The 26690-nt window shown below is 46.3% G+C and overlaps 1 protein-coding gene across 2 annotated transcripts in view; it reads right to left on the bottom strand.

The window, feature by feature from the left end:
• The window catches only part of SPO11 (SPO11 initiator of meiotic double strand breaks), a 693959-nt gene that overhangs the window by 623459 nt on the left and 43810 nt on the right, over positions 1–26690 (bottom strand). The window contains exon 1 of one of the 2 annotated variants that reach the window (XM_068263153.1): positions 19296–19377. The exons of the other annotated variant lie outside the window; for it this stretch is intronic. The gene's annotated coding sequence lies outside the window, so the exon portion shown is untranslated. Of the gene's footprint in view, positions 1–19295; positions 19378–26690 lie in introns of those variants that run through there. 2 annotated transcript variants of the gene reach the window in all.

Here is a 26690-nt window from a genome sequence, read left to right as displayed (position 1 = left end):
ATTGTGCAGGAGCCACATTTGCGATTGGATAGAAAGCTCATCACTCATGTGAAAACATTCACATGGAGCAACATTGCACAAGCGTATTAAGGAGACTTTAAAAATCGCCAGTGCTTTAACCATTTTAGCCGATTGGATGTGACTGTCATGTCCAAAAGGCTGCCGCTGTGCTGCTGCGCGTGCCCGCGCACTCCTGTGCCACCCATCGTTAGCCCGGAGATAAGTGAATGGGAACATAGCTCCCATTCATTGATCTAAGTCCCAGGTAGAAAGACCGACAGCTTCTTATGAGAAACCGCAGTCTTTCTGAACAAACAAAAAAATCATGTCCTCCTTATACTTCCTGTAAGCTCGCTTACAGGATGGAATTTAAAAAAAAAAAAAATGACTATGGCCATCTTGTGGCCAAATAGTAAAACTACATGTACATTTTTTTTTTTCACAAAAAAATACATTTAAAATTAACTCTTTACCCAACACCCCTAAAAAAAAAAAAAAAAAAATTGCATGTCAAGAGATTATATTACTAATATGTTTTAAATTATAAGTTTGTAAATAGTGATGGATGCCCAACTGAAAAAATGCACCTTTATTTCTAAATAAAATATTGGCGCTATACATTTGATAGAAACATAATTTAAAGAGTGTAATAACCGGGACAAATGGGCAAATAAAATATGTGGGTTTTAATTATGGTAGCATGTATTTTTTTCTTAATTTTCTTGTTAAAATGCATTTATTCTTAGCAAAATGTACCATCTAAAGAAAGCCTATCAATTGATTGTGATAATTAGTGACATTGGCGAATTGGCGAATGAATGGGTGTTATTGGCGAATGAATGGGTGGGTGAAAATTGGCTGGATGCATAAGGTGAATAACGACTGAAGGCTGAAATGGTTAAAAAAAAACAAAAAAACACTTGTATGCTGGGAATACACGGCTCGATTCTGAGCCATTTAGATGGCTCGATAGATAATTTCCAACACGTCCGATCTCCGACCCGATCGTTTCGCTGCTCGATTCTGCAATGAAGACAATGCAAAAAGATAAGAAAAACGAGTGGAAGATAAGAGAATCACCGAGCAGGGAATCGATCGAGTGGGAAAATTGAGCTGCAAAATCGAGCAGTGTATGCCTAGCATTAAATATAGAGTCAAGCACCACCATGGTAACCTAGGCATTTATATGACACTTCCTTTCTTGTGTGCATCTGAAAATGGCCTTAGGGTCTGTACACACTGCTGCGCTTGCGTTGCGTTTTTAAAAACGCATGCGTTTTTAAAAACGCAAGGTCTTTTCAAAAAGAATGAAAATCGTGATGACTTGTACACACTGGTGCGATGCGTTTTTAGAAAAACGCAATCGCAGTGCCTGCTGCGCTTTTTTAAGCGCAGCGCATGAAAAACGCATTAAAAACGCATGCGCTTGCGTTTTTGCCTGCGTTTTTCAGAAGTCAGTATCCCAGAAGACTCTGCAATCTCCTGATTCCTGTTGAAATGTAAACTAGAAAAAAAACAAAGGATTCTTTAGCCAATCAGCAATTACAAGAAAAACGCAAACGCACAAAAAATGCAGGCAAAAGCGCATGCGTTTTTAAAACTACAGGCACTTTAAAAACGCATGCGCTTGCGATTTTGCTTGCGTTTTTCAGTGTGTACAGGCCCTTATAGGGTAAAATTGAATGTTAGATCGCGGTTTTCTTTCACGTGTCTATGCATTAAAAGTCATTACAGTATTTCCGACAGGTCTGATCATCTGATTTCCTATCATTTTTCTGACCAATTTTGTGTAGAAGTGATTCAGAAAAACAATAGGAAATCAGATCGGAGCTTTCGGAAATAATCAGTTCAACCTGTCTATCCGTCAGGAAATTGCATGGTGTGTACCAGGCATATCACAGGGTGGAGGATAAGACCTTTGTTATGGAGTCAATATTTAAACTATATGGCTTGCCGATGCTTGGATGTCTTCATGCCCTGGTGGACTTCAGTTAAACACTCCTATTGTTCCTTTATTACAGCAGCTTTTGATCTTAAACTTCAGGTCCTATCTAGAAGAAGCAAATCCAAGTCCCACTAATGTTCATTTCTTTTCACCGAAATGAAAGGACTTCAGACCTCTCCTCTGTTTGCTGTTGGTTTGGTCACTACAAGGCTGATAGCTCAGACCCCAGCAAAGTAGAGAAGGTCAAAGGTTGCAAATTAAGACAGCTCTGTTTTATTTCATTAGTAGGAGTGCCAGTGGAGATTATTAATAAGCAATCAGCAAAATCAAAAGCTGTAACTAATGCCTTCCATGCCTCCGGAGCTTGAAAGGAGGAACATCTGTTTTTGGCTTCCCATAAGTGCCCGGAACATCTAATGATGCTAGAGATGGTCTCTCTAGCATGCTGAGCAGCTAAGAGCTCATATCCGGCCACCAGACTCTGAACACCTGTGGCAGGTTCTTCTCTCTCTGGTCTGAAGAGCTTACAGAGGCCACCAACATGATGGAATACTGCTCTATGAGCGTAGGACTTCACCCAAGGAAAATCTGTGTATTGAACTTACCAGGAATAAAACCGAAAGAGGTTTTTTGTGCTCCAGATGTTCAAAGCAAAGGTATGTAAAGATTCTTACTTGTATGAACAGTTTAACATAAGTATTTTCATTAAAGAAAAAAAATTCTATTTCAGGCATACCTAGGTTTCTCAAGACACAGGAGCAGTGCCAATAGAAGAACTTACTTTTACTCTACTATTTAAAGTGTTAATTTTCATTAGTAAAATATCAGTAATTGTTACCAATATTTTACTATGGCTAAACAGAACCCTCTACTACCAAAGCCTAACCCTAACCTCTGTGGTGGTGTCTAATCCTAAACACCCCCTGCACAAACCCTCTCCCTGATGCCTAACCCTAAGCGTCCCCCCTGCACATAAAATGGAAAATAAAACCGCAAAGAAAATACGGGGCATCAACTGGTGCCAAATTCTTTTTTTAGTTCATCAACTTTGGATGGGGCCCACTCCACTTTTTTTCTCTCCATCTCTCTTCATGCTTAGTTGTCAGCAGGCATGGGCTTAAATTCGTCTCCGGGTGATCCGGGTAGTCACTATCCAGATTTCACCCAGTAATGCTGTGCGGGCTGAGTGGGGGGTCAAGCTTACCCGTCTGAAGTCTTCTTCGCTCGTCCCTTGGCACCTCCCACAATGCGTTCCAATGCGCCGTCACGTGATTACAAACACTTCCTCCTTCAACCCGGAAGGAGGAAGTGTTTGAAATCACATGACAGCGCATTGGAATGCATCGTGGGAGGCGACGAGGGACGAGCAAGGAAGACGTCAGACGGGTAAGCTTGACCCCCCGCTCAGCCCGCACAGCATTACTGGGTGAAATCTGGAGGTGGAAGCCTCAGGATCCTAATGAGGCTTCCCCCGTCCTCCTCTGTCCCACGGGGGTCTCGCTGCAGCCCTTCAAAGCCGGCCCGACAAATCCGTCAGACTGTTCAATATTTACCTTTCCAGGTTCCAGCGGGGGCGCGGTTTCGAAGTAGACGGAAATATCAGATCTCAGACGGGTCCGTTCTACTGCGCAGGTGCCGGAGACTCGCGCCTGCGCAGTAAAACGGACTCGACTGAGATTCGGTATTTCCGCCTACTTTGGAGTGCAATGCCGCTACCGCGTCTGCGCTGGAGCCAGGAAGGTAAATATTTACATCGCCGATGTTCAGAGGGGCACAGCGGGATCCCTGTGGGACGCAGGAGGAAGTTGGAAGCCTCAATAGGACCCTGAGGCTTCCCCCCCCCCCAAGGTGAGTACCCCCCAGGGGCCATTTTTCTCAGTACAGGTTTTCTTTAATGCAACAATGTAGAAGCTTTCCAGAGGCGCCAATAGAATAAAAGTCACTTAAACGAGCTTAAAAAACGATGGGGCAGTGGTGGACCTATCCCATCCATGCGGACAAAGCAAACAAAGGAAGGACTGTGGCAACAGTCAAACAACAATTTATACTCCACAGCAAAAATAGGCAACGCGTTTCACGGGCTCCATCCCGCTTCATCAGGCCAATCAGTGCCTCTGTAAGAACGTTAGGACACTAGACTAGGACTATGGTACGAATAGACTGCGAGCTCTAGGGATGCTCATTCGGATTTCGCGGAATTGAAATTTCCGAATTTTCGATCGGAAATTCAGATTTCCGATTGGAACTCGGAAATCAGATTTCTGCAGAAATACTGCATCACTGCAATTCGGTAATTTTAGCCCAATCACAGAACTAAAAAAAAATGGACCAATCAGAGAGAATGCAAAAAAATGACAAAAAAAACACTACCCAGAAATCAGAAACTGGTCGTAAATCTGAAACTGATCGGGTATCGGATTTCTGTAGAAATACTGCATTACCACAACTGGGTCATTTTAGCCCAAGCACAGAACTCTGAAGCATTCGACCAATCAGAGAATGCCGAGTCAACTCGGAAGTATTTTGTCAACCATAAAGCAAAAAATAACCCAAAAAAAAAACCACTACTCGGAAATCCGACCTCGGAAACCGACGATCAGAAATCCGTGAAATCGGTAATAGGCATTGGTGGAAATTTCACTTCCAACCAACTCGTCTGAGGACAGTAAGAAAGAGGGGGATGCATAGTAGGAGGGGGAATAAAGAGGCGGAGGCACAAGACAGAGAGCCTGGTGGCAGGGGTGCAGCTAAGGTTTTTGTGACCCCAAGCGGACTGTAGGAAGTGGCTATCCCGCATAAGTGGGCGTGGCCATGACATGTGGGTGGAGCGGGAGGGCGGATTGGGGCGGGGCTGTTTGCACGGTAAAAATAGATGTGGGAGTGATTGCGCCGCACGATGGGCGTGGCCATGACATTGTATAGGCGGAAGCTTAACCATAGCACAGCAAATATAGCCAACTATGACCATTAAATAATAAATGCAGCAACAGTTACCCCAGACACCAGAAAATAAAAACGCAATTTGTGCAACATTTCAACAGAAAACAAACAAAATTTGGGCCACATTTCAGCAGAAATCAAACGCAATTTGGCCAACATTTCAGTAGAAATGAAACGCAATTTGGGCACATTTCAGCAGAAATCACACGCAATTTGGGCCACATTTCAGCAAAAATCAAATGCAATTAGGGCACATTTTCAGCAGAAATCAAACGCAATTCGGGCCACATTTCAGCAGAAATCAAACGCAATTTGGGCACATTTTCAGCAGAAATCAAACGCAATTAGGGCACATTTTCAGCAGAAATCAAACCCAATTTGGGCCCATTTTTCAGCAGAAATCAAACGCAATTAGGGCACAGTTCAGCAGAAATCAAACGCAATTAGGGCACAGTTCAGCAGAAATCAAACGCAATTAGGGCACAGTTCAGCAGAAATCAAACGCAATTAGGGCACATTTTCAGCAGAAATCAAACGCAATTAGGGCACATTTTCAGCAGATATCAAACGCAATTAGGGCACATTTTCAGCAGATATCAAACGCAATTAGGGCTGCAAAAAGAAAATAATTTACGGTACTCACCTGGCACTGGCAGAAGTCTTCTCTCCCCGTCTCCCGGCCGGCTCCTCAGGCGCGCAGTTCCCACGGAGCTCCCTCCCTCCTCCAATCTCCCGCGCTGATTTAATGCAGGGCTACGGGAAGATGGCCACCCGAAGCCCTGTACTGGAGACATAAATAGTCTCCAGAGCAGGGCTTCGGTGGCGGCCATCTTCCCATAGCCCTGCTCTGCTCTGCCAGCCCCGCGCCAGGGCTGCGGGAAAATAGTAACGTCACGCCGACGTCACGGAACCACCGGCTCCGAGGCCCCTAAGACCTTGAGGCCCCAAGTGGCCGCTTGGTCTGCTTGGTGCCTCACGGCGCCCCTGCCTGGTGGGAGAGGAGAAATGGCAGGAAGGACTCTCATCAGGACTGCAGACATCATTAGTGCTGTTTGGCAGGGAAGTGTTGTTAAAGAGACTCTGAAGTCTCTTTTATTACCTTATTTTGTCATAAAATCCTATTCAGCATTAATGCCCAAGTGGAATCGCCGCATCCCCACAGCAGAGGAGTGATTCATTAGTGAGAAATAGACCTGCAAAGTTCCACAACTTTGCAGGTTGCAGAGTATGCTGGCAAAACAAAACAAAGGGGAAAAACCAGTATATGCTGCTCAAAAACTGCACTTTATTTGAGCCATATGTATAAAAATTACACGCACACAAAATCTAATTATGTCAGAAAAAATGAACTGACATAGAATGAGTACAAATTCAGGACTAGATGCTGCTACTGTACTGGGCACTAGAGAGAGACCACTATAAAGTATTAGAAAATTACCCCACTGCAAGAGGCAGTCAGCAGAAACGAGTCCGTGCCTTTGGTGACGCCCACACTACAAAACATGTGAGGAGACCTATAGAGTAGTAATAAAGTAAGATCATAACCCCTCACAGGCTATAGACATGGGCGTGGCCAATTAGGCCAAGAAGTTATAAACCAGATATCACAGAAAGCCCAACAAATGACTATTCAATATTAATAACTATATCCGCCTCAGTGAGGAGACCCTAGGTGTGAAATTAGAAAAAGGTCATAACCACTCACAGAGGGCATGAATAGGCATGACCAATGTGGTCAATTGACTCATCAATCATATGGTTAGTTGCAAGTTACTAGCATATTAGTGACACTGGCTACCAACTACCAATCATTATACCCTAGTGGTGCCCATGTCAGCCTCAGCAAGGTGACCCAAGAAGTAAAAAATGAGTGAAGAAAGAGGGGTCAGTCATAACCACTCACAGAGGTCACATATAGGCGTCACCTAATATAACAGATCTAGGCAACAGGGCTCATCCTAACCAGTCATATCATATTTTACAGTAGGGTTATTGGGAACACCGTATCCTAAGATTCAGTGAGGGACCAGTATGGTAATTATTTATACAAACTTTTTGCCACTCACAGAGGATAATCATAGGTGCAACCAATGTGATCTAGATTAAAATCTATTCATAGAATACATAAGTGCCCGCAGTTAGAAACATGAATGGGAGCCACTGCCTGATACAATATACCGAGCCTGGATGGTGGCAAAAAAAAAAAATCACAAAAAATGGGAATTACAGTCCAAATATCAGCGCCAAAGAGAGGAAGAAAAACCACATATCTTGCCGCAAAGTGCACATCAAGTCAACATAGGTTCCAGAAGAACAGCTGATTAAACATAGCAATGTATAAAGTGATCCTCCATAATATAGTTCACAGCCCAGCGCAGAACACAGTGCTTAAAGTTTTTTATGTATAAATCTGAAAATGTTGCTATGGCTACACCCAGCGCTGTGAGCACCTGCAGCTTTATGGTAGGTATGCCACTGCTATCACTCCTTGTCAGTAATGTAAACTAATTCCTTACATCTGCACCCCAATTTTAAAAATACCTTTAGGCCCCTTTCACACAGATGTCCCCATTTGTTGTAGTTCTAATGTATTCCAATGGCATCAGAAAACAAGTATCCCTTTTACTGAGGGACACTTTCCCAGAATCCTCGTGAAGCGGGTTGTTCTCCAAGATGGCTCCTGTATTCCTTCCCATTGTAGGAGACTCGAATGAAAGCTGCTGCTGCTGCTGTTGGCTTCTCAAAGGACCACTATAGCAAACAATTGTAAAATTTAAAATACACAAAAATGCATGAATAATAACTTTTCGCCCAGAGTAACATGAGCTATAAATTACTTTTCTTCTATGTTGCTGTCACAGCAGGTAGTAGAAATCTGACAGGTTTTGGACTAGCCATCTCCTTATGGGGGATTCTCAGGGTATTATTTAATTTGCAAATGCATTTAAGTGAATGGCAGTTGCTCAGTCCAACTGCCAGAATAGTGTGCAAAGAGGTAGGGCGTGGCCTGCATCTTTTGTATAGATCCTTTCCAGGTAGTGCTTTTCTAAAAAATAAATGAAACACTGAGAATCCCCCATGAAGATATGGACTAGTCAAAAATCTTTCAGTTCCGTCAGATTCTATTCTAACTAATGTAAGTGACAGCAACATAGGAGACAAGAAATTTATAGCTCATTTTACTCTGGAAGAAACATTTATGTTTACATGTATTTTACAATTTTTTGGTGATGGTGGTCTTTTAAGGGACACTTTCCTAGGATCCCTGTGAAGTGGGTGGCTGTGTTGGTTTTATATTGAAGAAGAACAGGATCGCCACAGTTTACATTGAGGGGATGCCACTAGGGGAAAGTGGCAAGTAGTGATGTCGCGAACCTCCGATTTTCGGTTCGCGAACCCTGTTCACGAACTTCCGCGAAAGGTTCGGTTCGTGGAAAAGTTCACGAACCGCAATAGACTTCAATGGGGAGGCGAACTTCAAAATTTAGAAACATTTCTACTGGCTGGAAAAATGATAGAAAACATGTTTCAAGGGATCTAATACCTGGAGGAAGACATGATTGAGTGAAAAACACATCAAAAGTCCCAGGCAAAAATCTAGATTTCACATAAACCCCTATTTGAAGGTCACAAATCTCATTCAATGTTCAATTACAGGCCTACACTGCTTTACAACATCAGGCAGTGTATCACTCTCTCCTTCCTCCCTCCCTCCTCCCTTCCTCCCTCACTCCCTCTCTCCCTCACCCCGGAGGGAGGAGGGTCTCATCTTCCAGGGAATTGTAGAATTTCAAAAGCCAGCTTACATACCTTGGCCGGGAATTGAACCCAGGTCTTGGCCGGGAATTGAACCCAGGTCTGAGTGCTTGGTAGTCAGCTCTCTTAACCTCTAAACCACCACCAACACTACATGTTGAAGCCAGCCTAGCATGTACCATTGTGATATACCCAAGAGAAAAATGAGCTTGCTCTCTCTCTAGGACTTGATGGTTTTAAGCTGAAAATTCACTTCAATGTCATCAACGGATACCAGCAGAATTTCACAGGCAATTTCGGAATTCTGACGGATTGAAAACGCAATTCCGTTCCGACCAAACAGAATGGAATGACCAATTTCCGCCCAAAATTGCGGAAAATACAATTCCGCGGAAAGCGGTGACCATTCCTACTAGAGTGAGAGAGAGATAAATCTACATGGCTATTTGGGGTTCTCTTCGGACAACTGTTGAACACAAAAGGCAAGGCTATGCCTGGGTGGGGTTGAACCACCAACCTTTTAGTTAATAGCCAAACACGCTAATCAATTGTGCCACAGAGACTGTGTTCTATTCCTGGCCAATGTGAGTTGGCTTTTGACATGCTACACATCCTTAAGCAAGCTCATTTTTCTCTAGGATAGATCATAATGGTACATGCTAGGCTGCCTTCAGCATGTAGTGTTGGTGGTGGTATAGCGGTTAAGAGAGCTGACTACCAAGCACTCAGACCTGGGTTCAATTCCCGGCCAAGGTATGGAAGCTGGCTTTTAAAAGCCTACAAATCTTTAAGCAAGCTCATTTTTCTCTAGAATAGATCATAATGGTACATGCTAGGCTGCCTTCCGCATGTAGTGTTGGTGGTGGTATAGCGGTTAAGAGAGCTGACTACCAAGCACTCAGACCTGGGTTCAATTCCCGGCCAAGACCTGGGTTCAATTCCTGGCCAAGGTATATAAGCTGGCTTTTGAAATTCTACAATTCCCTGGAAGATGAGACCCTCCTCCCTTCGGGAGGGAGGAGGGAGAGGGAGTGAGGGAGGAGGGGTGAGGGTAATAACAATTAGCTAGGAACAAGCCTATAAGAGCCTAACTAAACTCTCCCTAGCAGAGTCTGTCAGCAGCTGTCCCTTAACTAATTAGTGCAGGCAGACTAGTGAGTAAAACGGCACAAGGACCTTGCCTTTTATAAGGGGGTGGGGCTCCAGGAGTGAGTGCAGTCTGATTGGCAACAATGTGCCTGCTGACTGTGATGTAGAGTGTCGAACTTCTGGAAAAGTTTGCCTGCTCTTGGCGAAAGCGAACCACCGAAGTTCGCCTGGAACCGTTCGCCGGCGAACCGTTCGAGACATCTCTAGTGGTAAGGGCACATCACAGTCTCAGAAGAAGGGTATGGGTAGAGCAGGTACAGGAAAGGATTAGGTGAGAATAAATCTCCTAGACCTCTAATTTTAAAAGTTGTGACACTTGTAAAACAGCAAACTTTTCAGAGGGCTGAGAAAACATTACTTAACTTATTTACTTAACATGCAATATTTCTGAGATTATTAAAGGATACCTGAGGTGACATGTGACATGATGAGATAGACATGTGTATGTACAGTACCTAGCACTCAAATAACTATGCTGTGTATCCTTCTTTAATTTCTCTGTATGAAAGAGATAAACATCGGGCATGCAAGTGCCAGTTTCTGTCCGGGTCGGACTGGGTCAGACTATAGCATAACCCTCACTGATTAGTAATTATAGCTGTAAAACACTTTCCTGTCAGTAAATGGCTTCCTGGAGTAGGAAAGAGATAAAAAGGGTCAATAATAGATTTGACTACTACACAGTGTCCGAGCATTAGCAAAAATATTTATAGGACATATTTTGTAAATTTTTATACAAAAAGTTAATTCCATAACACTTTTTTTTTAGTTGCTAGTCGTCATTTTTAGTATATTAGTTGATGTAGCAAGTTTGGATTCGGACTGGCAGCGTGAAAAGGAGGGTTTTTTTTGTAGAGGGGGGGGGGGGGGGGGGAGAAGGGCTGTCAGTCGGTTTTGCCCTCTGGGGGAATAGTGTACTATGGTCTTTCAGACCTTCTTAGTAATTACAGATAATCAGGCAAGAAATGTCTGTGGTTGATGGTATTCTGCATTCCACACTCCACCCACTACAGGATACTGCAGAAAGGGGAGGAAGGGGGAAAAAAAAGAAAAACTTGATTACTCCTAATTTAAACACTTTGAAAACTTTGTTTTGTATTGTCCGCCTGGTACTCATAAACTGTGAGCCTCACATTACGCAGCACATCCTGCGTGCGCTAGCCAAACACATGGAAGGTGCAAATCTATGACGGCATCTATGCAGTATTGCTTAAAGGACCACTATGGCAAAAATTGTAACATTTAAAACAGAGAGTAAAATGAGCCATAAAAGACTTTTCTACCATCCTGCTGTCACTTCCAGTAGGTAGCAGAAATCTGACAGAACTTTTGAATTCTGCCTATGGAGCATTGGAGATACATGGTACTCTTCAAGTTATTGAAACCAGAATAAATCTGTGCAATAATCTGGATTCTCATAGGATTCAATAGTTTTGGTGCTATTTTGAAGACTAAGTGATTTCTGCTAGCTCCATCCCTGAATTGTAGTTTGATGTACAATTTTGAGGGGGAGGAGCTTAATGTACATTCTTAGGCTTTAGGTGTATAAATAACATGCAGGGCGGGCATGTCTATTGTGGTATCTTAAAGAGGAACTGTACCCAAGGACTGAACTTTATCCCAATCAGTAGCGAATACCCATTTTCCCAAGAGAAATCTTTACCGTTTCATGAGTAGATCATCAGAGGGTCTGTATGGCTGATATTGGGGTGAAACCCCTCCCACAGTGAGGCGTGATGACCATAATTCTGACAGTTTGCTGTCTGTGACTCTTGTTGCATTGTGGGAAATAATAGCTGTTTCCAACTAGAGTTGGGCCGAACGGTTCGCCTGCGAACGGTTACATGCGAACTTCAGTGGTTCGCGTTCGCGTCCCGCAAGCGAACTTTTGCGGAAGTTCGGTTCGCCCCATAATGCACGATGAGGGTCAACTTTGACCCTCTACATCACAGTCAGCAGGCCCAGTGTAGCCAATTAGGCTACACTAGCCCCTGGAGCCCCACCCCCCTTATATAAGGCAGGCAGCGGCGGCCATTACGCTCACTCGTGTGCCTGCATTAGTGAGAGTAGGGTGAGCTGCTGCAGACTGTCTCTCATAGGGAAAGTTTAGTTAGGCTTAGCTTGTTCCTGGCTGCATACCTGTTCTGTTCAGTACCTGCATACCTGTTCAGTGAACCTGTCCAGTGAACCTGCCACTGCATACCTGTTCTGTGAACCCACCACTGCATACCTGTTCAGTGAACCCACCACTGCATACCTGTTCAGTGAACCCACCACTGCATACCTGTTCAGTGAACCCACCACTGCATACCTGTACTGTGAACTCACCACTGCATACCTGTACTGTGAACTCACCACTGCATACCTGTTCAGTGAACCCACCACTGCATACCTGTTCAGTGAACCCACCACTGCATACCTGTTCAGTGAACCTGCCACTGCATACCTGTTCTGTGAACCCGCCACTGCATACCTGTTCTGTGAACCCACCATTGCATACCTGTTCTGTGAACCCACCACTGCATACATGTACTGTGAACCCACCACTGCATACATGTACTGTGAACTCACCACTGCATACCTGTTCAGTGAACTCACCACTGCATACCTGTTCAGTGAACCCGCCACTGCATACCTGTTCAGTGAACCCGCCACTGCATACCTGTTCAGTGAACCCGCCACTGCATACCTGTTCAGTGAACCCGCCACTGCATACCTGTTCAGTGAACCCACCACTGCATACCTGTTCTGTGAACCCACCACTGCATACCTGTTCAGTGAACCCACCACTGCATACCTGTTCAGTGAACCCGCCACTGCATACCTGTTCAGTGAACCCACCACTGCATACCTGTTCAGTGAACCCACCACTGCATACCTGTTCAGTGAACCCACCACTGCATACCTGTTCAGTGAACCCACCACTGCATACCTGTTCTGTGAACCCGCCACTGCATACCTGTTCAGTGAACCCGCCACTGCATACCTGTTCAGTGAACCCGCCACTGCATACCTGTTCAGTGAACCCACCACTGCATACCTGTTCAGTGAACCCACCACTGCATACCTGTTCAGTGAACCCACCACTGCATACCTGTTCAGTGAACCCGCCACTGCATACCTGTTCTGTGAACCCGCCACTGTATACCTGTTCTGTTCAGTGAACCCGCCACTGCATACCTGTTCTCGCCATGGTGCGCACCAGTCCAGCACGGCCGTCACTACACAAACAGCTGTTTGCGGTGCGTTACACGGTGAGTTTGGTGTGTCAGTGTGAAGCAGTACCTTAATTACACTACCTGATTGATGTATACACATGCAAGATGTTTTAAAGCACTTTAGGCCTGTCATTTAGCATTCAATGTGATTTCTGCCCTTAAAACGCTGCTTTGCGTCAAATCCAGATTTTTCCCGGGGACTTTTGGCATGTATCCCACTCCTCCACCTGGGGGTCCAGGTGTTAGACCCCTTGAAACATCTTTTCCATCACTTTTGTGGCCTGCATAATTTTTTTTTTTCAAAGTTCGCATCCCCATTGAAGTCTATGGCGGTTCGCGAACTTTTACGCGAACCGAACCTTACGCGGAAGTTCGCGAACCCGGTTCGCGAACCTAAAATCGGAGGTTCGGCCCCACTCTATTTACAACTGCCAAACAACCAGTATCTCTCTCTGTGCATATGTATATCTATAAAAAAACCTAAACAACTTAGGGTGTTAGGGGCAGTGGTGTAGCAATAGGGGTTGCAGAGGTCTCGACTGCATCGGGGCCCTTGGGCCAGAGGGGCCCTGTTGAGCCCTCCCTTAACCACAGTTTTAGCCCTTTATTGGTCCTCTGCTTGTAATAATCACTTCTATCGATGCTTTAAATGGTAGTTGTCATTAACAAGCTGTTCCCCACCCCCCTCTTGCACCTCAGACACTGTGGTTGTCCTTGGCAGGTTTTGGTGCGCCGCATGAATTGTATGTTTAGAGTGCTTGGGGGGCCCAATGTAAAACTCGCACCGGGGCCCATAGCTCCTTAGCTACGCCACTGGTTAGGGGGTGTGGTTATAGGCAACTGCAGTTGGTGCGGTCTAGTTTTTTTCATGTCTGGCAGTAGGAAAGATGATGACCTGCAGGCGGATTGTGGATCAAACATGAACAAGTTACATGGCGAATATCAATCATTTCTTGACCTCTCCTCTATTTTGTAACTTCTCACTTTGCAATGTAATGCTTTATTTTTTCCCCCTTTTCGCTTAATGGAGTACTGTAAGGGGGGGGGTCGGGGGAAGAAAAAAAGTTGAAAAAAAATGAGTTGAACTTACCTGCGGCTTCTAATGGTCCCCCGCAGATGTCCTGTGCCCACGCAGCCACTTACCAATGCTCCGGTCCCTGCTGCTGGTTCACTTCTGGAATTTCCGACTTTAAAATCGGAAATCCACTGCGCCTGCGCAGCCGCGCCCTCCCTCCCGCTGACGTCACCAGGAGTGTACAGTGCAGGTCCAGTACGGTCTGCACCTGCGCAGTACGCTTCTGGTGACGTCAGCAGGAGCAAGGGCGTGGCTGCACAGGCGCAGTGGTTTTCAGACTTTAAAGTCGGAAATTCCAAAAGTGAACCAGCAGCAGGGACCGGAGCATCGGTGAGTGGCTGCGCGGGCACAGGACATCTGCGGGGGGACCATTAGAAACCCCGGGTAAGTTCAACTCTTTTTTTCCCCGACCTCCCTACAGTATTCCTTTAACCTTCCTGGCGGTAAGCCCGAGCTATGCCGCGCAGGAAGATATCTCAGCCCCTGGTGGGGCGATTTGCGCACTTTAAACTGCTGTACGCGCAGCTAGCACTTTGCTAGCCAAGCGTACAGCTCAATCGGCAATCGCCCACATGCAGCGGCGCAAGAGGGCCCCCCCCCGCCAGAGCCCTGCGCTGCCCGGACCAATGAGTTCCGGGCAGCGCTAAAGGCTGGATCGGAGACGTCTGACGTCAGGACGTCGGCTGACGTCCATGACGTCATTCTGATCGTCGCCATGGCAACAGGAGAAGCCAAACAGGGGAGCGCGTTATATACGCGTTCCCCTGTTTGCTTTTGATGCCGGCGACGATCGCACTAGAGGGACACATGCGCCCTCTAGTGGCGTTTCATGTAGCTACCACTCTGGTAGCTTTACATGAAACAAAAAAAAAAAAGTGGCAAAAAAAATTAACCGCCAGGAGGGTTAAGTTCCTCTTCAATGGATATTCTAGTGTTTGGTGCAGACTACATGAACAGGCCAACAGGAAATGTATGCATCTGTCTGTTGGGCCGCCAACACCTGTTTCAGAGAATGATCCAGCAACGTGTCTAATGTGAACGGACTCCCGTGATCTGCCAATATGCAAACCTTGGTCTCTCGGCCATCATAGCTGCCGGAGAATAAGCAGGTGTGCACTGGTGACAATAATGTTCGGGTCTGTATGACACTCAGTGATAAACGCTCCTCACTTAACCGCAATTACTGGAACTGGTGGGACTGGAGTGAGTAGCCGGCCGCTGACCTGTGTTCACCTCTCAGCTCTGTGGCTTCAGGCAAGGCTGTCTGGTGTCTCACGAGTCTCAGCCGAGGGCAAGTAGGGCCCATCTATCTTCTACAGATCTGCAGACAGGACACCAGGAACGTTTCTTGTCTCCAAATCGGTCTGTGCCACAAGCAGACATTTATCAGAATTATCTTGACGCAAATTTATGTTAGGCCTGTCAGAAAGATGTGAGGATACTCTAGGCGGTCAGAGATCGAAGATGATCAAAATAGATTATTTAGTCAGAGTTATTTCCCAGAATGCAACAAGGTTGACAGACAGCAAACTGTCAGGACCATGGCCATGACATCACACTGTGGGAGGGGTTTCACCACAATATCAGTCATACAGATGTCCCTGATGATCTATTTGAGAAAAGGTGAAGGTTTCTGGTGGGAAACGGGGTATCCGCTACTGATTGGGTTGACGTTCAATCCTTGGCAGTTCCTCTTTATTGTTACATTGCCAGGCAGGTGATTGTAACCGACCGGGTCCACTGTGATTTCGCGCGAATGCAGGGCAGGAATAGCGTCCTCAACTTGTAAAGGTGGCCATACACGATTAATTTTTTTTTTTCTGGTCGGAAAAATCCGATCAATTATTCCACTTGATCAAATAAATCTAAAAATTGGGGTGAGGTACCATACACGAATGATCAATCGCGTATCAGGCACCACCACAAGCTGTATGCAGGAGAGGTAAGCGTCACACGGTTGCTTGGAAATACCGTGGTGACTGCAGATAATGGATGAGGAAGCGTGAATGGCTAAAAGAGGTGGTTTATTGGGCAAACAGACGACGCGTTTCTCGGGGGGAGGTCCTTCATTTCATTCACGCTTCCTCGTCCATTATCAGAAGCAACCCTGTGACTCTTACCTCTCCTGCATACAGCTTATGGTGGCACCTGATACGTGAACACCGCTCTCCCGTCTTCCACCACTGGAGAGCTGGTAGCATCGCTGTGGGGCAAGCCCCATTGCTTTCTTCCAACCCACAAGACATCCGGATGGTCCCCCTGGATCGTGACGCTGACAACGTTCCCTGGAGGAGTCCACCGGGCCGCCATCCTGAGAGCCTGGTCCCTGGCTTTTCAAAGGGACACAAGCGTTCGCAGGCTGTATATCACCGACAGCCATCTGCATCCAAGTGAGACCTGTCTTGCACAGGTAAACGTGCTTTGCATCTATTGTTTTTAGAGCGCTCTCCCTCTCTCTTTACTACACACTGGATTTCCTGAGCTGCATAAAACCTGGTTGCCTGATCGCACCTCAAAGAGGGTTATCCAGACTCCAATTTAGAGACTTTGAATACTAGTAATTAGAGATGCCGCAAACATGGAATTTGTCGTTTGCAAAGAGCGATCGCGAACTTCCGCAAATGTTCGCGAACATGCGAACCTCCATAGTCTTCAAAGGGCAGGCAAATTTTAAAACCTACAAAGACAGTTTCTGGACACAAAAGTGATGGAAAAGTTTTTTCAAGGGGTCTTACACCTGGACTGTGGCATGCTGGGAGGGGGATCCATGCCAAAAGTACCACCAAAAATTACGGTGTTGACGCAAAGTCAGGTTTTATTCCCTAAAGGGCAGAAATCACATTACATTCCTACAAATAATGTACTGGAGTGGTACTGTGCCTGCAACTTAATGTAGCAACAGCAGTATTGTGCACACAGCTCTGGGTGTCAGAGGGCTATGAAGTGTCACACACAAAAAGAAAACCCCCCAAAAAACCACAGGAGACTGATGTGCTAGCTCTCAAAAGGGCTGTTTGGGGTGCTTTCACAGCAAGCGAGGAACAAGAACACAGGCCTAGCTAATGCTTTCCCTACCTATCTGCAGCAAGTCTGGCCCTGTCTCACTAACAGCAGCCAGCAGAGAATGAATCCACTATGGCCACCACAACGGATTTTTAATAGGAGGGTGGGGGGTCCAGGAGGGGCTGCTAGCTGATTGGCTGTCATGCGTCTGCTGACTATGAGGTAAGGGGTCAAAGTTGGACTCCATGATGATGTATAGGGGCGGGTCGAACATGCCATATCTTTGCAGTTTGTAGAGACCGCGAACAGCGGAAAATTGCTGGGAACTGTCTACCGGCGAACTGTACAGGCCTAACCCTAAACCCCACCCCCTTGATGCCTTATCCTAAAACCTCTTTCGAACGCCTAACCCTAACCGCCCCCCCTCACTTCCTGTCGTCTAACCCTTAAAGCTCCCTTTCCTGATGCCTTTCCCCAACACTAGCCCCAGGCCACCCATGAGGCGGAGTGAGGCCAGTTACTCAGGCAGCGAAAGTGGGGGGGAGGGTGCAGCGCCCGTCTCTCTCACCTGGGTCCACTGTCCGCTCTCCCCCTCCAGCTATGAGTGCAGCGTATCCCAGTGTGTCAGGCAGCGGACGGGGGAAGTAATTACTCACCTCTTCCTTCTGCGTTCCAGTGTGCGTACCACCGCAATGCCACCCACTGTACACGGTCTGACTCCCTCCCCGCGTTGTGCCCGCTGCCCCCTTTCCTGGCTGCTAAAAGTCTAGAACCGGCCCTGCCTTAAACCCCCCCTTCTTGATGCCTAACCTTAAAATCTCCTTCCTGTTGCTTAATCATAAAACCCTCCTTCCTAACCCTAGAACGTTCAAAAATAATTTTCAAAAATGAATAATTTGTAAATACAAAACATTAATAAACTATAACGTTCTAATTTTGAAAACTATAAAGAAAACCTGTGACGTTATTTTGAAAAGAATAATTCCAAATTCCTGCTTTGGGCGCCTGTTAGCTGATATTTGCATTAGCATCTATGGGGTACTCAAATCATCCATTTCAATTGCTGCGATATTGGGTACACCTATCCCTTCTGTCGGCCCACAGGCATCTCCCGGCACAGCAGTCATCCTCAACAAAAATATTAGCGTTGGCCAGGTTGACCCTTTAATCGACAAGTCAAAATTATACGGCAAAAGGAAAGTCCAATATTGTCATGTCGGTGGGACCTGCCCCGGTTTGCGGCAAATGAGTTTTGTGACCGGGGTCCTATGCCTCTGATGACCGTCCAGGAGTCTAAAGCACAGAGCACGACCCCCAATCTGCCAGGCACAAGGCACAAAGCTGAGGAGCAGAAGCTGGTAGGATCTGCCCGTCCCAGCAGCCTGCCAGTCTCCTCTTATAAGACGGCACCCCGCAGTCTCCACTCCAGGCCCTGAAAAGAATTAAGAGGGCCTCCTTTGAAAAGCGGAGTTCTGGCTATAGACAGGACCATTAGATCATGGTAATTATTCCATTGACATCGTAGAGTGTCACAGCGGGGCGTAGAAAACTCATCAAACACTTCTCCTCGCCCATTTCCCGGGCCGCTAATGAGCCAGACTGCATGCCTTTGTGCTTCCCCCTTTCTCTCGTTGTGTAGCGGGGGCTCCCCGGGCCAACGCCAGCTTTGTGAGCCAAACAGGCCGCCCCATTCAGAGCCATTTCTTCCCCAATGACCTCCGACCCCGCCGGGTTGTGACATCACCCGCCTGATTCACGATCGTTTTCATTGGCAGACACTTCCCTCTTGTTCTGGTGTCTCTGAACGACGTCTCCTATTTGGTGTCCGAAACGCAGCGCCCCGACAAAAAGAAACCAGCCAGGCTTCGCACAGAAGGGGCCCTGTTATCTCGCTATAAAAAGCCTCTGCGACGGACGAAAATAATGGCTTAATAACAGGAATTTAATTGTCTGGATTATCCAATGAGCCAGACGAGAGACATATTTCGCTAATCACATCAGATGCTATTAAAAGGAAGCAGGAATGTCAATTTAAGAATAACTGTATGTTTTTAAAATGTTAACGTGGAAAACCTACTCAACTCCGGGTACACCGGTTTACATGTGAAATAGATCAGTATAAAATAAGCAGAGGTTTATTTTTATTTTTTTAACCTCCAAGTGCGAATTCCTGATCCGCCTCTTTGTCTTTCCAGGTGATTGCGCTTACCTACGTCCTCCTCAATAGATTGCACCGCACGCAGGAGGTAAACCAACGCCATATTCGGGAATCCACACCTTCCAGCACGGACCTACGTATAATATTTTTATTTTATTTTAATTTCCATGCCCCATTACAAAACAACAAATTTAAAGCGGACCTGAACTCACAACGTCCTCTCTGCTCTAAAAGATAAGTAACAGCATAATAACTTTTAAAGAAAAACATTTCTTTGTTACACCTGATACAAATCATGAAATACATCTGCAGTGTGTCTACTTCCTGCTTTCAAGGAAGCAGACACGTGGGGTTAACATCCTGTGATTACAAATTAGCTGCTCTGCTGAGGCAGTCAGCTGACACACTTGTGATTAGTCACAGATGAGGGGGAGTTAGACAGGCTAAACTCTCTAAATACATACAGGGTGCATTTGTTTCTGCTTACCTTCTACCATGTGCAAGAGTTTAGGTCCACTTTAAAGGACAACTGAAGTGCAAAGTATACAGAGCCTGCCATATTTATTTCCTGTTAAAGTGAACTCAGAACTTCTCTCTGCTCTAAAAGATACACAACAGCATAGCATCCTGTAAGCAAGAAAACATATTCGTTACAGCCGATACAAATCCTAAAATAAATCTGCACTGTTTCTACTTCCTGATTCATGGAAGCAGACATCTTGTTTACATCCTGTGCTTTCAAATGAGCTTATCTGCCAAGGTAGTCATGTGACACAGGAGAGAGTATGGCAGCCTCCATATCCCTCTAACTTCAGGTGTTCGGCATGCCCTTGGGAGGCCTGTAAACTCCCTACATTCTTGTCCGAGGCAGCCCCAGTCAGCCACCTTTGCTGAAAACAATGCTACAATGCTTTAGTGTTCCCAGTGTTGGAGGCTAGTCTGGAATCACCAGTGTGGAGTACGTGTGTGTAGGCAGACCCGGATTAAGGACAAATGGGGCGCTTAGCAAAGTAGCAGATCCCCCCCCCCCCATAGCCAAGTATAGTTGCCCCCAGTATGGGTAGCCAGCTATAGGTGCCCCCAGTACCTATACAGCTATAGGTGCTCCCAGTATAGGCAGCATGTTATAGGTGCCTCCAGTATAGGTAGCCAGGTCTGTAGGTGTCCCCAGTATAGGTAGCCAGGTCTATAGGTGTCCCCAGTATAGGTAACCAGGTCTATAGGTGTCCCCAGTATAGGTAGCCAGGTTTTTAGGTGTCCCCAGTATAGGTAGCCAGGTTTTTAGGTGTCCCCAGTATAGGTAGCCAGGTTTTTAGGTCTCCCCAGTAAAGGTAGCCAGGTATATAGGTGTCCCCAGTATAGGTAGCCAGGTATATAGGTGTCCCCAGTACAGGTAGCCAATACTATAGGTGTCCCCAGTATAGGTAGCCAAGTTTATATGTGACCCCAGTAGCCTGGAAGGAGGAGCCCCAGGCACAGAGCAGCGGGGAGGGGGGCAGCCACCCTTACTCACCGGGGGTCCACCTCCAGTTCTCCCGCCTCCAGAATTTTGTGTAGTGAGCGGGGAACGACTTACTTAGCGTGCCGCTGCTCTGTTTTTCTCTATTGTCCAATCCTGCTCTCACTGTACTTCCGCTAATCAGGAAATGAGCGTCAGTGAGCGGCACTGGAAGACTGAGACAACCAGACCAGCGGCACACAGAGCTTCAGCGCCTGGAACCAGGAAGTGGTAAGTCGATCCGGCAGCCGCTGTGTGAAATTCTGGAGGGGCGAGCCAGGAAGGGGGGCCCCAGGTGAGGGAAAGGTGAGGCTGCCCCCCCTCCCCACTGATCTGTGCCCACTGTTGCTCCCCTATCCTGCACTGTACCCCCTTCTGTTCTGGACCATAAGGCTGGTTCTGCAGTGCTGCTGATGGTGCCCCTAAGACTCTGAATGGTGCCCCAAGCTACTACTTCTGTTGCCTGGTGGATAATCTGGCTCTGTGTGTGGATTTGTACGGCTGATATTGGCTTGTGTCTCTTTTGGTTATCAGGTCAGAGACAGATTACCGAGAAATGGAGCCTACGGCAAGGTAGCCTTGGCCCTGCTCTCTGCCACCTAAAAGTCTTGGTAGGTTCAGTTAGGGGCAGGGGGACAGTGGAGATAGCAGCTAAGGCCCCTGAACAGCCAGAATGCCCTAATTACCAGCCTAGACTGCCTTGTGAATGATCCAGCTAAGCATCAGTTTACAGCGGAATGAGTAAACTAACATCAATTCTCTACTCTCATCATCCCAAAACAGGACAAGCCTCCATACTGATCTTTTTTTTTTGAGAAACCTCTGTATAAAAATATATAACCAATGAGTAAAATATACAACGACAAAGCATTTGTAGAGCGCTTTTCTCCCGTAGGACCCAAAGCACATAAGCTTGTCTCAGATCAGTACATAGTGATGTGTACAGGGGAAATGTTACGTGATCATAAATGCCAGACTAAACAGGTGGCTTTTCAGTTTCGATTTAAACATATCCAGGATTGGAGCTGTCTTGATTAAGTTGAGCAAGACAGTCCACAGGTTAGGGGCAGCATGACAGAAAGCTCTTGCTCCAAAGGTTTTTAGTTGGACTCCAGGGGTGGTGAAGTTATGGGATCCTTTTGATCTGAGGTTGTGGGAGATGGGACTCAGTTGCAGCAAATCCTTCAGGTATCCTGGGCCTGGGTCGTGTAGGGATTTGAATGGCAGTATGCCAATTTTGACAAGGATTCTCCATTTTATGGGTAGCCAGTGTAGTGAGCATAGGATTGGTGTTATGTGGCAATGGCTGGGTTGACTTAACTGTCTTGCGACCGCATTCTGTACAAGCTGCAGACAGTGCAGGTCTTTATTTGGAAGGCCTGCATAGAGGGAATTGCTATAGTCCAGCCATGATGATGTGATAAAAGCGTGACCTAGGGTCACAAGATCCTCCGAAGGAATGAGGCGCTTAAATGGATACTTAAAGAGAGTCTGAAGCGAGAATAGATCTCGCTTCAGACCTCATAGCTAGCAGGGGCATGCGTGCCCCTGCTAAAACGCCGCTATAGCGCGGCTTAACGGGGGTCCCTGTCCCCCCAAACCCCCTCCGTGCAGCGGGGGAGCGCTTTCTGGTTGGGGCAGGGCTAACCACCGCAGCCCTGCCCCATGCGCGTCTGTCAGACGCGCATCTCCGCCTCTCCCCCGCCCCTCTCAGTCTTCCTTCACTGAGAGGGGCGGGGGAGAGGCGGCGATGCGCGTCTGATAGACGCGCTGGGAGGCAGGGCTGCAGCCGTTAGCCCTGCCTCTAGGAAGAAGATTACCAGCGACCATTTTACGACCAACTTTTGCGGGGGGTGGGTTGGGGGTGAAGGGACCCCCGTTTAGCCGCGGGATAGCGGCGTTTTAGCAGGGGCACACGTGCCCCTGCTATATATAAGACCTGAAGCGAGATTTAGTCTCGCTTCAGTGTCTCTTTAAGCCTGGACTAAAAAAATGAGTTTTGCTTACCTGGGGCTTCTACCAGCCCCCCTCAGCTGTCCCGTGCCCTCGCAGTCACTTGCGGATCCTCATGTCCCCTGCCGCCACCTAGTTTCGTTTTTGGCCGACAAGCTTACTGCGCCTGTGCGGGCCTGACCACGCGTCTCTATGTTCCCATCCACAAAAGTGTCCTGTGCAGGACGCTATTGTGGACAGAAACTCGAAGGCGGCTACGTGTGGCCAGGCCTGTCCGCGAAACGAAACTAACTGGCGGCGTGGGACAGGAGGACATGTGAGTGACTGCGAGGGCACGGGACGGCTGAGGGGGGCTGGTAGAAGCCCAGGGTGAGTAAAACTGATATTTTTTTATTCCAGGCTCAAGTATCCCTTTAATATATTCAATATTACACCTGTATGTGGCTACAGCATAATTATTTTTTATAGTGTGCTTGGAGTGCCTCTTTAAGCCCCAAATTCATCCTCACCTCCTCCTCCTGCTGAAATGGGAGACAACCTGGGACAAAAACGTATTCCCGATTATCTCGTTGCTGCTACGCTAGAGGCATCACCAGCTTTGAAAAGTGATATCTCTCGACAAGGTTTTTTAAAAAAGGCTATTTTCACCTGCTCCGCCTGCCGCGTTTACCTGCCATGGGAAGAGCCATCATCCGCGCTCCCCTCACCTGCATCACCGTGACAACCTGCTTCCTCCTGTCACAACAACGTGCGGCGCAACAGAGGTCGCCATCGGTTACACTAATTAGAGGCAGCAGGTAGGGCCTAATTAATTAGTTTGATTAGAAATAAAAACGACCGTCGCTTTGGCAAGGGGGAAAGTGTGGTTAATTAAGGAGACCTGATTTTTAACTCCACGAGCGCCAACGATTCTCGGTAGGTAGGTGAATACAGAGCACGGTAAGAATCGCACGAACGCCCACGCAACGCCTCACATCTGTTGTTCCAGTAACACCTGTAAGAAAGGCAACTTCTACATGTAACGGGTTATAAATAGCCAATCTGACTTCTTCACGACCTGTATATTAATATTAAAGCACAGCTCCGCATACAAATATACCGAATATATCGTAGGCCTGTGTAGGCAATTTAGTCACTCAACTAATGTGGGGAGTCCTCACCAAGCTGCAAGGTTTTTTTTAAAAGACAACTGTAGTGAGAGGGATATGGAGACTACCATATTTATTTCCTTTTAACTACTTTAGGACCATGGTGATTGAAATCTACGCCCTGTTTTGGTGGTCACCTGGCTGGCAGGGCGTAGATTTCAATCAGCCCCCACTGCGCGCATCCGCCGTTTCCGTTGCTCCCCGTTGATCTCGCCGCAGCTCACTGTCTCTATGATGACAGAGCCATGTGAGCCAGTCAGTAGCCGATTTCATTGGTTCCTGGCCGTGTCTATCAATGTAAGCCACTCCCACAGGCTTACATTGATGGACACGGTCAGGAGCCAATGAAAGCTGCTCCTGACCAGCTCACATGACTTCCGTCATTGAGACGGCAGAGTGGATGTCAGGAGGATCTCGGCGTGTGGCGGTGACGGCGGTTGCGGCAGGTATGTTCGGCGATTCTTTCGGATTCCGTCGGTATTGTAACAGAGGTCTTTGGTCCTTAAGGGGGCAGAGACCGCTGGTATTTAAAGAGGAACTCCAGTGAAAATAATGTAATAAAAAAAGTGCTTCATTTTTACAATAATTATGTATAAATGATTTAGTCATTGTTTGCCCATTGTAAAATCTTTTAATTCCCTGACTTACATTCTGACATTATATGGTGATATTTTTACTGTTGGCAGTATAAGCTGCATGCTTGTTTCTGGTGTTATTCAGACACTACTGCAGCTAAATACATCAGCAGGGCTGCCAGGCATGCAACTGGCATTGCTTAAAAGGAAAGAAATATGGCAGTCTCCATATTCTTTTCACTACAGTTGTCCTTTAAATCATTTGAATTCTATTGAAATTAGGATAAATTAAAGGAAAATTAAGTGAGAGGCATATGGGGGTTGCCATATTTATTTCCTTTTAAACCCTTTGCCTGGCAGTGCTGCTGATCTCATTGGCTGCAGTAGTGTCTAAATCACAGACCTGAAACAAGCATGTGGAAGATCCAGGGTCTATGGATAAAAGTAGTAGAAGCACTGGATCAGCAAGACAGCCAGGCAATGTGCATTGTTTAAAAGGAAATACATATGGCAGCCTCTATCTCTCCTACTTCAGGTGTCCTTTAAGCAGTAGGACAAGAAGCGACTCCTGGACTTGAGTAATTTCTGCTTGTGCATGAGCTAACGGAATCCGAAGTGAGAGGGACATGGAAGCTGCCATATTTATTTCCTTTTAAACAATACCAGTTGCCTGGCTGTCCTGCTGCTACAGCCTGCAGTCACCCAGCGCTCAATAGGTATACAGTGTCCACCACCAAAGGACAAACCATAGGCCAGGCTTAGTAGATTTCAGCAACAGGGGGTTACAATTTTATTCCACAATCTTCATACATTAAAACAAATTACTTACGTTGTGGGTCCATGCAAACTGGACCCGTACTGCATAAACTCGCTTATAAGGTTTCTGCACGGAGTGACAAAGTGCACCTTACCACATGTATTGGTGGTTGGTTCGAGATAGCCCATCTACCCTTCCCTACCAGGTTTCGGCGCTATGCCGTCATCAGTCCTGCTGATCTCTTTGGCTGCAGCAGTGGCTGAATCACACCAGAAACAAGCTTGTTCAGGGGGTGTGGCTAAATGTATTCGAGTCAGAGTATCAGCAGGACAGCCAGGAAATCCAAATTGTTTAAAAGGAAATAAATACGGCAGCCTCCATATCTCCCTTCCTTCAAGTTTCCTTTTAAATGCAAAATTTTAGGCAGCATGGAATTGGGACAATCAAATGAATTACAGCCGATTCTGATTGGCTCAGTTCCAGGTTGCATACAAATTGCGTTATTGCATGCGAGTCAGAATTGTCCATCTCTAGCGCAGACTGCCTTAAAGTGGTCTGAAAGTCAGCATTTCTACTTTGCTCTAAAGGATTCCTCACAGCTTGAAAGCTACTATCCCAGAAAAAATTCTAGCAGATCATCACTGAAATGGTTAAACATAGCACATGTTTTTACCTGCTATTAAGCTTCAAATCCGCATCCAAACTGCAGAGAACAGTATCTTTTTAAAACACAAATGTATCAACACTTGAATGTAAACAAACACTCTCTGAGAAACTATATCTGCTTCAGACACACACAGAGTTCAGAATAGCTCATTAGAAGACTTTCATATATAATAAAAAGCAGTTATAATAGAAAAAGAATACAATGCAATGGCAAGTTTCAGGGCAAGATAAACTACACTTTGGAAACTTGTATTTTGTAGACAGACAATATTATGCACAAAAGCAAATATGATAACTGTATGAGTAATACAAAGTAGGAAAACACATTTTTATTGAATGTTATGTCAGAGTTTCAGACCACTTTAAAGAGGAACTTTACCGAAAGATAGTAAGAAAAAAAAAATGAGTTAGAAGTTAAAAAAATAGAAGGGATCACAAAATGATTGATATTTGCGGTGTAACTCGTTCATGTAATTTGATCCTTTGTGAGCCTGTAGGTCATCATCTTTGCTGCTGGCACACAAGAAAAAGAAAAACAGACAGCACCAATCTACAAACACACCTACTAACCATATAATAAGCTAAGGAAGTAGGAAAAAGCCATAATTTCCCACAATGCAACAAGTTTCACAGACCGCAAACTGTCGGGGTGACATCACACGGTGGGAGGGGTTTCACCACAATATCAGCCATACAGTCATCCCTGGTGATGAAGCTCAATTTTGGGTTAAAGTTACCCTTTAAGGGCCCATAAGTCTGGTTTCAACAGGTTGGAGCCAGACCCTTACGCCCTCCTCCACTCACCGATGAATGACCCCTGCAGTGCAGAGGTCTGGGGAAATCGTGGAG

The sequence above is a fragment of the Hyperolius riggenbachi genome, chromosome 12 (genome assembly GCF_040937935.1).
Source record: "Hyperolius riggenbachi isolate aHypRig1 chromosome 12, aHypRig1.pri, whole genome shotgun sequence".
Taxonomy (NCBI): Eukaryota; Metazoa; Chordata; class Amphibia; order Anura; family Hyperoliidae; genus Hyperolius; species Hyperolius riggenbachi.
The sequence above is the reverse complement of the archived record's forward strand: the minus strand, read 5'-3'. Positions and strand labels throughout refer to the sequence as shown.